Source organism: Triturus cristatus, chromosome 2_1 (genome assembly GCF_964204655.1).
Source record: "Triturus cristatus chromosome 2_1, aTriCri1.1, whole genome shotgun sequence".
Classification (NCBI taxonomy): Eukaryota; Metazoa; Chordata; class Amphibia; order Caudata; family Salamandridae; genus Triturus; species Triturus cristatus.
Window position 1 is genome coordinate 516,611,894 of NC_140581.1, and position 12,108 is coordinate 516,624,001.

The window sequence follows — 12,108 nt, forward strand, 5'->3', positions numbered from 1 at the left end:
ATCCACTCTTCTACCCATCCATCCATTCACTCATCCACCCAGCCATTTACCCTTTCACCCATCCAGCCATCCTTTCACTTACTCATCCATCCACCCAGTCACCCAACCTTCCACCCACCCATCCACCCTTTCAGTCATCCATCCATCCTCCCTTTCTTTCTCCATCGACCCTTTCACTTAGCCATCCTTCCTTCCATCCATCCATCCACCCACCCATCCATCTACTCATCCACTCATGAATCCATCCATTGACCCTATCACTCATCCTCCCTTTCTCTCTCCATCGACCCTTTCACTTAGCCATCCTTCCTTCCATCCACCCACCCATCCATCTACTCATCCACTCATGAATCCATCCATTGACCCTATCACTCATCAACCCTTTCTCTCATCCATTTATCCTTTCACTCCTTCACTCATCTGTTCATCCTTTTGTCCAGCTACCCTCCCTTTCACTCACTCATCCATCCTTACATCCACCCTTTCACTCACCCGTCCATCCATTCACCCTTGCACTTATCAATTCATCCATCATTTCACTCATCCATCCTTTCACTCATCCATCCTTTCACTCATCCATCCACCCTTTTACCCATCCAGCTACCCTCCCACCCATACATCCACCTATTTACCTTTTCTCTCATCCATCCTTCCACTCACTCATCAATCCATCCATCCCTCATTCTCCATCTATTCAATCTTTCATTCACCCTTTCACTAATTCATCCAGCCATCCAGCCATCCCTTCACTTACTCACTCGCCCACTTTTTCATATTAATTTTAAGCTGAGCCTTTTTGAGAAGAGGCCCATCAAGAACTTCACCCTCGCTGCAGGAGCCATTCCAGGACTGGGACAGAAGCCCCCCAGGGCGGAGACAGGATCCACCACATGGGGGACAGGAGCCATCACTGGGGGGGGGGGGGGGCACGCGAGCCATCACAAGAGGGGGAACAGGATCCACCAGGGTGGGCATGCAGTATTCAAGTATCATCTTGGCCCCTCCAGGGTGGGGTAGGGCTCCTCACCCCCTCCTGGACAAGACAACGAGACGACAGGCTCTCTTTCTAAAATGTTTGCCATCCCCCACTGTGATGTACAGTACTTCAAAGAGATACTCCAAGAGAACTGATTTAACTGAGTGTCCTCCATACTTTGTGGGTGCGATTGTGCCATTTCTTTATTTTATTACATTATAGACTGCATGTTTGAAGAAACCAGGTTTGCTTTCAATTTAGCAACAGTAATTAAGCTCTGCTCTGTGAAGAGAACCACGTGCTGCCTCGGTGTAAGGCCGGTTCTAGGATGTTTGGGGCCCTGGGCAGAAAGGGAATGTGTGAGGCCCCTCTAAATTGCAGAGACATGACGCATTCAGGGCTGTTTGCATCTGAATAGATGCCCCCACTGAAGCTGCAGCCCCTCCTCCCTCTCAGTCACCTTCAAGCCCCTCTTAACAGCTCATCAAGGGCTGAAGGTGTGAGGGTTGCCATCCTGCTGTGCCTCTCCAGTGCTGCTGGGTATCTGAGCTTTGGTGCTTGTTAGAAAAGGTGTAGATGGACCGGGAGGGCCGGCCGGGGTCAGGAGGAGAGGTCTCCGGGGAGAGCCGTCTCCAGCGATCGTACAGACAAGTAACTTCCCCCCCACAGACAGATATCACACACGGATAAGGTTCAGTGTTCTTTATAAGCACTTATTTAAGGTACGGTTAAATGGTACAAGGAGGTCTGGACTCAGGGGTCCCCTCGATTAGAGTCTCGCAAGGTAGGGAAGGGGGTAGCGGGACAGTCTATTTACCAATCAGGTAGTTCGGATGAGATGATGATGAGCTCACAATCCTCGAGCTTGGTGGTTAGGTGGTATGGGCCGCGGCAGCGCCAGCAGGTCCCGGTGTGGGTGGTCGATACAACGGGCCGCGGCAGCGCCAGCAGGTCCCCGGAAGATATACGGTCCGCGGCAGCGCCAGCAGGTCCCGGTGAGGATGGTCGTTACAACGGGCCGCGGCAGCGCCAGCAGGTCCCAGGAAGATGACTGTTGCAGGAGGCCGCGGCAGCGCCAGCAGGTCCCGGTGAGGATGGTCGTTACAACGGGCCGCGGCAGCGCCAGCAGGTCCCAGGAAGATGAAGGTTGCAGAAGGCCGCGGCAGCGCCAGCAGGCAGGACGATGGTTCACAAGAGCGGGCTACGGCAGCGCCAGTAGACCGTCAGGGTTGAGTTCACTCGGTGTCTCTCGACTCCAGGATACAACTCCTTCCTGCTCCGGAGCTGCCTCAGTTATAGGGCTGGTGCCCTTTGATGTCCGGACCCTCGCACTTGGAGGTCGGAGGGTCCGGGATGAAGGTGTCCAGACACCCAGCAGGGGGTGGAGCCAGTGCCTGGGGGAGCTGGGGGCGATCGGCACCTGGCGGGGGAGAGCCCTTGACACTTCGTTCTCCCATTGACCTGCCAAGTGGTCCGCTCACCTCCTGGGTGGATGGTGGTGCCGGGATGTCGGGGCCGGCCAGGCCCGGGGTTAGGGTCGAGGGGAGGCCATGCGGCCGCGTGGTGCAGGGCCCAAGATGGCGGCTTGACCCGGCCGGGAAAGCCGGTGGGGCTGGACCCCGTGATGAGTAGGGGTCCGAGGGCAGAGGGTCCGTCGGGAGACGGAGTACAGGTGCTTGTTGCGGGGATATGCCAGGTGGGCCGGAGTTCGGGCCCTGTCGAGCGGGGAGGGAGCAAGCCGTCTGTGAGGCCTGTCCAACAGTGCTGCATCGGAGTCCAGCAGGGAGGTGGGTGGAAGCTGTGCCGGTTTTAGGGTGGTGCGACCGGTGCCCGGTTAAAATTACGGACAAATGGCATCCGTTAAAGAATCCTTCACGGACAACGGACAGACGGACGAAATTACGGATTGTCCGTGAAATTTACGGACGGTTGGTCACCCTAGGTGTAATATTTAGAAGTAGTTCACGAGAAACTATAAAACAGATGTCCCAAAATAAAGGGACATCGTTTCACGTTTATGGACCATCCATACATAAATCAATCTACTCTAGATACCCGTGCGTCCAGGTTTTTATTTTCATTTCATTATAGAGAGTACTTCCATCACCTATATGCGACACTGGACAGCATCGAACCAAAGGGGCGATGTTTTTGTTTGCTTGTCAACATTAACAACGTGTTTATGTGTTATTTTGAGAGGAACGCTGTAGTATAGGTGTGTAGCTGAAATGACCAAGGCAGATACAGCAGTAATGATTTATGTGATATTTATTGGCTTAAATCCAGGGCTTTAAGTAGCTCGGGTCTCACCGGTGCTGAGCACCAGCAGTTTTTAAGTCTCGCCTAACGTTGCAGCGCACATGCGTTGCTCGCTCGGCAAGACATATTGTTACAGAGGAGACTTCAGAAGGGGGCTCGAAGCCCCGCCCCTCATTTTCATTGGATGGCGTCATCGTTTATGGTAAATGGTGGCCTCCGATTGAAAACGAGGCTTCTTTGTTACCGCCCTTTCTCCTTTTGGGACGGCCCATCCGGACTGGATTATTTGCTTCATGGCTGTCGTGAATTAATTTCTTATCTAAAGGAGGCGTGTTATATAAAAAAGCCGTGAAGCAAAGGATCCAGTCCGGATGGGACGTCCCAAAAGGAGACAGGGTGGTAACAAAAAAGCACTGTTTAGAGCAGACATGCCAACCCTCCCGATTCAGGCGGGAGACTACCGATTTGAAGGCTAGTCTCCCGCCTCCCGATTCCTGCAAGCAAAAACCCGATTCCACGGGGCTTTCAGCTGAGTATTGTGTAACGTGCTAATTCTTCCAGCAATAGTCAGGGCGATGCAGGGGCTCTAGAAGGGGTGAAAAACCAACAAAGCCTCATTAACAAGCGAATGGTCTTTTAAAGAGCTGTGAAGTACTCGGGGGCGGCTGTGTGTGTGCCTGGGAAGTTGTTTCAGCCCAGGCTGACATGGGGGGGGGGGTGGAATGCAGGAGGCTGGTATATGCACTGCAAGGGAAACCTTTTGAACGGACCTCGCCTGGTGGTTGTTCCCATCGGACCCTTCCGCAGCTCTGTAAGCTGCGCTACATCTCGCCGGACCCGCTGCGCGGGTCCCGCTTCGAGGAGGAGACCAGTGGGTGCCCCGGACTTCGTGCTGACACCTGGAGGACTGCTGGGGCGTGCTGAGGGACACTAGCAGGGCTCCGAGCAGAGTTGCAGGGACTCCATTTCCCAGGAGTCCCTGCCTGGCCAACCTGCCACACCTGGCCCGCTCTACCTGCTTGTCACGCCCCGTGTGTATTTAGCAGTAATAGCCTGCCGATGCGCGGGAGCGCGCGGGAGTGTCCCGGGAGAAGCCCGGGACAAGGGCGGGAACGTCTGTTGCCGTCTGTGGTTGGGTTGGGCCACCCCCCCGCTCTTTTATATTTTTTGGTCATATCGTTGTGTCAACATCACCCTGTTGTGGTAACCATGCCTTTACGTTCTGGAAAGGAACGCACTGTACAGCTGCAGACTACCAAGGGGGTAGTCTCTGGCCCCTTAGACGCCTTTATCACCAGGGCTACAGGTATTCTTGAAAAAGAGATAGCCATGGTCGAAAAACGGCTTTCATTAGATCTGGTCAGCGGGAAACGCTCTTCATTAGGAAAATTGGCCACAATACCCAGCCCTGATGCACTGGCCCCAAGTATGAGCAACCACTTGGTCGAAGCCGCGGTGGATGTGCACCGTGAGGTGGAGGGGGAAGGTCTATCTTTGACTTCTTCAGAGAGTGATTCAAACCCTGACGACATACAAGGTAGTGGGGATGAGGGCAGTGTGCTCCTGGCCAGTCAATCTCAGTCGGACTCATCCATGGATGAGGACTCTCTGAGAAATGTACCCCGCAAAAGGAAAAGATGCAAGGGCCACCAGAGGGGGGGGGGGGGTGTTACTAAGATCCAAAGACCCAATGCTCCAGCTCAGCCCACCATCATAATCCCCGAAGTCACCCCCACCTCACACCCTGTCTTGGTTTTAAATGATCCCCTGTGCCCTCCCCATATCCCCTTTGGGTCCTCGGACCCATGTCCTATCTGTTATAGTAGTGATGATAGCCTGCGGGTCAAAATGGAAGCTGTGTTTAAAACTCTTTTACTTCCCGTACTTGAAAGAACACGTTTGATGACCTTAAAATTGGACGCACTTGAGACTCTTGTAAACACCAATACTGGCTTTTTAAAAAAGATAGTTAACCCTCAAAATGCCCTGGGGAATCCTAGTTCTTCGAGTAATTCTAAAGGCCAGAGAAATGTAACCATAGGTAAACTTCCATCCTCAGCATCTGCTAGACCAGTATCCACTAAGCATGATCTTAACAAAAACAAGGGCTCAGTGGCAGGGGGGAGCTCTGGGAATAATGATTGTACGCCTGTACCAGCCACTTTGCTACAGGTGCCAAAGAAGGCTTCTTTTAAATTTAACCAACAATGCCAGCCGACCATCCCTACACCTCCTGTGGCTACTCGGGTACAAGATAATGCGAGTGGTGTTCCGAGTACATCATCACAGCCCAAAATAAGTAATGGAGTAAAGGGGAGCAGATCCATCAACCCCCCTATTCCCCTTGTGAAAGCAAATAAACGGGCACCCCCTGTACAGACCTAGCTTCAGAAGCCACCCCATACACGATAGTTCTAACAGGTGTTGCCCCACTTAGGGAGGGTTCAAATGAATCACCTGGGGACCTCAGAAACAAAGTTGTATTCTGGCTAAATAAAAACCGCCCTCTTCCCCCCTCCTCCTCGACTGAAATATTGTTTGTGAGAAGAGTTGAATGGGTGGGCCACTGTACCAAGGACCTAGAGGGGGACTGCATCATTATATCCTTTAAGGATCCCTGGGTGGTAGATTTCCTGCGTAGGGAAGCAAGGTTTGGGAGGTTGGGTGATGTGCAGACCCTGGGCCTTGGATATTTTTATCCCAAATGATTCTGCGAGTTCCCCTCTAGTCATACCTTCCCTAGAAGACCTGTTAGGAGATATCTTGCTGATAGAACACCTTACATCCCGCAGTACCCTTTATTGTCTAATCGCAATGAACCCCTCTCTGGCCTGGAGTGTATCGATTGACTTCACCCGGTAGCTGGCAGCGGGAGTGTTCTTTGTAACCAAGTGGGTGGGGCTGACAGAGTCTGTACTGAGGTATCTATCCAGGGGGGTGTCATCATGGAGAAGGAGATGGTGGTGGACTCTGCATATCATCATCAAGATGATAACATGGTGGAGGGTTCCCAATTTAATATAGTCTCATCTTTGGGAGTGGATCATTGTAGCATGCATAGCACAACAACACCCAGTCAGATCGTGACACTCAAATTAGCATCATGGAATGTAGCAGGGTTGAAGGGGCGTATGGCTTCAGAGGACTGGCTGGATTTTATTGATACTTTTGATATCCTACTGTTCCAGGAGAGCTGGGCCCCTGATTCAATTCATAGGGCCGGGTTCCTAAATTTTTTTAAACCAGCAATAAGGGGCAATAAAGGTCGAGCATCGGGGGGGTTAGTGATCTGGGTTAAACAGGCTTTTGGCTATCGACCAATGGAAATTGTTCTGGATAACCCGGACCTCTTGGGAATAAGATTAAGTAAGGATAACTGCCAGGACATTGTAGTCATTAACATCTATGCACGTGGTCAACCTGGAGGGTGCTGTCTCAGTATCCTAGATGTGTTAGACTCTTACCTTGAAGGGATAGGGAGAGACAAGTTACTCGTCCTAGCAGGGGACCTCAACTGCACCTTTGAGCCTCTTTATAATGCGGGGGAGGACCTGGGGTATGAGGAGGACACTGTCTGGAATATCCCGATGCTGTCTTTGAATGATATTAAAAGAGGCTCTGAGGCAGCTTTACACTGGATGGGGTTGTGTCTGGACTGGGGTTTGAGGGCAACCAATGGTCGTACGGCCTCTGATAAGGATGGAAAACCCACTTTTGACAATGGGGTGAGGAAAAGTAGAATAGATTACATCTTGTTAAAAATGGAATATTGGTCACTCTTGGATGATATGGAAGTTGTGTCTCGTCCTGAAAGTGACCACAACCCTTTGTCATTAAGCATGAGACTCCCAGGTGGATTTGGCAGGTCTATAACTGCTGTTCATCTGACAGGTGATGCTATCTTGACAAACGATAGAAGAAGGCTCAGATGGTCCAGGGTGGTGGAGGATCCGACTCCTTTAGATAGCATAATGAAGGTAGTCTCGTCGACTTTGAGCGACATTTCGATTCTTGCCCCCACCATGGATGTTAGTGATGAGATTTGTGATCTTCACGAACGGTGCTTTGCTAATCTTAAGGTCCTCTTAACCCTTCCACCCACACAAGGCAAAGTAAAGGCATATGGATCCCGTGAGAAATGGTACAATAAAAACTGCAGGGAGGCACATAGTCGTTTAGTCAAAGCAGTGAAATCTAGGATTTCCAGCGATATAAAAGAGGCACGTTCAATGTACAAAAAAATTCAGTGGGAAGCGAAAAAGGAGTGGGATGACCTACATTGGTCTGACCTATTGGACGCCTGTACTTCTGGCAACCAGATCAAGTTCTGGGAAATCGTTAAGTGGGGCAGAAACCTCGATTCCCAAACTCCAGTTAATCATGTGTCTGCAGAAGCATGGGTTGATTTCTATTCTGGCCAGTTTATGGATCCTGATTTAGAAATCAACATTGAACTAACCAAGCAGGAAATTACCCTTACTCCTAACCAAGAGTTAAACTTCACGCCACTGGAAACTGAGTCTGCGCTCCGCCTGGTCCAAAGGGGGAAGGCGCCAGGGATGGACTCCATCCCGGCTGATTTATTCAAAATCAATCCCCAACTCTGGGTTCCTTATATAACTGCGGTAGCGAATGCTATTGCCAAGGGGGCCCGGATCCCCGTGTCCTGGAAGGGGGCGGAGATTCTCCCCATTTTTTAAAAAGGGGACCGTTCAGTCCCGGGAAACTACCGTCCCATAAGTTTAATTGATTCACTTCAAAAGGTCATCGCAAGGATGGTCCTTGCCAGAGTTCATGGGTGGATGGAGTTGGAGGGTATCCTGTCCCCCCTACAGGCCGGTTTCAGTTCAGGTACCAGCACCATTAACCAGGTCTTCAGATTTTGTCTGATCTACTGGAAGGTGGTGCTGTTGGGCGGCGGGTCCATCTACGGAGCCTTTATAGATCTGGAATCGGCCTTCGATCTTGTGCCAAGGGCTAAACTCTGGACCGTTCTTAGAAATTTGGGACTGCCGTTAGAATTATTGGACATGATTGTAAGATTACATGAGGGAAATTTTGCTAGGGTGAGGTGGGGAGGCCAAGGGCAGGTGACGCATTGCTTCCCCGTAACACGTGGCGTCCGTCAGGGTTGCGTTCTGGCACCTACACTCTTTTTGTTGTTCATTGACCAGGTGGTCAAGTTCTTTGCTAAGACCCCCACTGATGCACCCTCTTTGGGTGGGACCAAGTTCCCTATGCTCATTTTTGCCGATGACACCTTACTTCTCTCAAAGACTCGTAGTGGTCTGCAAATCGCATTGACCCGATTTGAGGAGTTTTGTAATGTCAATGATTTAAAAATCAATGTGAGCAAAACTAAATTTATGGTTCTAACTAAAAGTCGCCCCATTAGGAGCTCAGTGAGCATGAATGGAGTCGGTTTGGAACAAGTTGAGGTTATGACCTATTTAGGAGTAACCTTGGACTACCGTCTCCGCTGGAAACCACAGGTTGACACATTACACCTAAAATTTGCTCGCCTTACTGGTTGTCTTCTGCAGGAGCAAAAAAGGTCCTTAACTAAACGTGTCAAACCCGCACTTAAGATCTATGCTACCAAGGTAAGCTCCGCGATATTGTACGGGGCAGACCTCTGGGGGCATATGGACCTATCAACCCTGGTGAAAGTTCAAAATAAATTCTTGCGGAAACTGGTAGGACTCCCCCAATCAGATCCAATCAAACCACTATGTCTGGATATGGGCTGCAACCCAATTAACGAAATGGCTCGATACAGGCTAGTAGCCCTGTGGAGACGTATCTGGACTTCCCCAGACTTAAGCCTCTTTGCTAGGGAACTTGAGGGAGTAAGATCTATTTGGGGGTCTAGTAGTATACCCTGGCTTCGTGAAGTGAAATTGATCTTGGATGACATGGGTCTTAATCAGTTGTGGGTTTCCCCGGGTTCAACCACCTTTCCTTCAAAACAGGAATTTAAAGCACTTTACTGGGCTTTTGTTCGCCACGCATTAGTTATCGCCTCAGATTCTACTAGCTTAACAGGAAGGTTCTTGTCCCATAAATTGGACTCTTTCCTGGAGAATTACTGGGACGTTATAACTAAGACACTTGACAAAAAGCTCTACCACCAGTTCCGAGTAGGGTCTCTGCCCTTAAGATCCTTCACCAAGAACTGGTCTAACCGAGCGAGTGATTTCTGCCCCTGGTGCATTGGTCACAAGGAGAGTGTTGGCCATCTCCTATTTGCATGTCCAGCTTATTATGCTCCAAGAAGCAAATGGATTAGGCCCATTTGCCGCCATCTTAAAGTCAGAGGTAGTGCTGAGGCTATATGGGTGCTTCGTACCAATACCTCTGAGGTGGTAGTTGTGGGCGTAGCCAAATTCCTGGGGTGGGCATGGGTGATTAGAGCAAGATATCTGCAGGCACCTTGATCTTGCTCTCGTTTTTTAACTTCTCAACGGGTTTTTTCATGTATTAGGTCTTTATCATACTGTTTAATTCTATTTTTAACGTTGAAATGTTTTTTTGAAATTTATGAAATTGTAATTGTGATGGTTTTAAATTAACTATCTTATGTATGTCTAATTTCTATTGCTTTCAATTGTCTTTTATGATGTAAAAATCGAAATAAAGACTTTAAACCACCAACCACCAACCACCACTGCCAGCAACCTGCCAGGCCAGTGCAGAAGACTTGCATCACCCTCTCTCTGCCTGCCATTGCGCTCCATGCTTCTGAAAGGTAAGAAAAAAACGTGCATTTGACTTTCAAGTGTCCGATCCTGCAGCGGCACACTTCCAAAGCCCATACATGACTGTAACCCGATTCAAGGCCCCATTCTCCCACTTTGCTCTTCTGAAATGTTGGCATGTATGTTAGAGAGCTTTTTAGCACTGGCTTTTCAGGTGGCAAAACAGGCAACGAATCGTGTACAACGTGCCCTTTAAACAATTGAAATGAAAGATTCTGTGCAAACTGTTTTTTTCAAAACATTCGCCAAGGATATAGTAGTTTCCACCACCTCTCTCGGACCTTCATATGAAAAAAATCTATAAAAGGATCAAGCGCATGTGTTATATTCTTGTCTTCTCCTTTTCCCTGCTGCTCAGCCTGTGTGTGTGATGTCATCGGGATGTTCGTGGATGCATGGTTTGAAGTGTGGTCAGTTTGAGTGAGATGGGCTGAGCAGCTGGATGCTGCTCCCGGTGGGGCCTTCTTTACCATCTAACTTATGACTAACAAACCTTCTAAATTATACCTACGGCTCCTGGATTACTTACCTGCTAGAGTACTTTCTTCAATGTAACAGCATGCACCTTGCCACAGGCGGCAGTCTCCACTTACCCCACAGCGTGTACCATGGTCTCCTGTGCACCTCAAGCGCCACTGTAAATACAGGCTGATGCGAAACGTATCGCGCACCTTGAGGCGTCTTGCGCCCCTGGGTGCAGCCAGAGGGTCCTGGGTGCTGTGGGCTGGCCAAGGAGGGCTGAGCTTGGCCACCCTCCCCTATTTAAACCCCCAAAAATAAAGAAAAAGGCTGGGCCCCGGGAGATGGGGTCCTGGGGCCAAATTCAGCCAGGGAGAGGGACTACGTTGCCCCCCTCTACTAATTAAAAATAAAAAAAAGCCACTGGGATTAGTCGCCAGAGGCCAGCTCCCTTTTACTACCACTCTTCAAAGGGGCCTCCCGGCGCACATCTTCTTGGGGGCTAAAGTCCCCATGGCTGCTAAGGGTCCTTAGGGCCAGCAACCCCTATTACCCCTATTTAGTCCCACATAGTGGGATTGCTTTGAGGTTGTTGAAGGCCCCACCTCCTTTCACCACCACTCTGCAGATGGGACCTCCTGGCGCACTACTGGTTGGGTGATTAAGGGCCCAATTACGATAGCGTACGGAAAAGCCCTACGACCGCCATGGTTTGGGGAAAAATACCCCGCATGACCCGCGGCATTTCCGTCGGTTAAATTACGATGCAATGTACGCAAAATCATACCTTGGCGGACGGATGTCACAAAAGACCATCCACCACGGTCGGAAAAGCTGTAAATCCGACCGCGGCGGACAGGGAAAGCTGTTCAAACTGTTTGAAAAGGCCACTCCTGCCGCGGCATGACCACACGGCAAATTACGATGAGAATGCAAAGCTGGCGGACCGAGCATTGCGTCCGACCACCGCGCACGCACATAGGCCAAATGAATGGTGGACGGAACCAACTTCACAACTATGTCCGAAGTGTGCCTGTACTCCCTGCCGCCCTCAATCACAACACACACGCCACAATGATGCACCCCAACTTGCTCCTGGTAAGGAAAGCAATGCGCAGCATGCAGGAGACAACTCGAGGTCATCACTCATGTGGCACACCCACATACCACAGTATAAAACCAAACCCTTCCTGGACCAGCATCCTTTGCACACCACAAGTCAAGACAGAGACACAGGACACCATTGACTGCACAACATCACACCCACCTATCTCCACACAACACCACTTTCACCCACACACCTCACACACTTCACATATCTCCACCACTACCTTGCACCCTGCACCCCTCATTCATTTGCACCATGACCCCCAAGACAATGCCCAAATCCACGAACTCAGAGTTGAAAGTGATGGTAGCCGAGATAAACAGGGTAGAACCCCATTTGTTTGGGCACCTGTCCCAACACACCCCACTTGCATGCAAGAATCAGATGTGGGCAAGGATCCACAGCAAAGTCAATGCCGTAGGGACCACCCTACACACTGTGCGTGACATCAGGAAGCGATAGGTCCACCTCAAGGGCCGGGTCAAGCAGTGGGCCCGGAGGACCCACGGGGTGGCCCAAAGAACTGGTGGTGGCACTCCCATTCCACC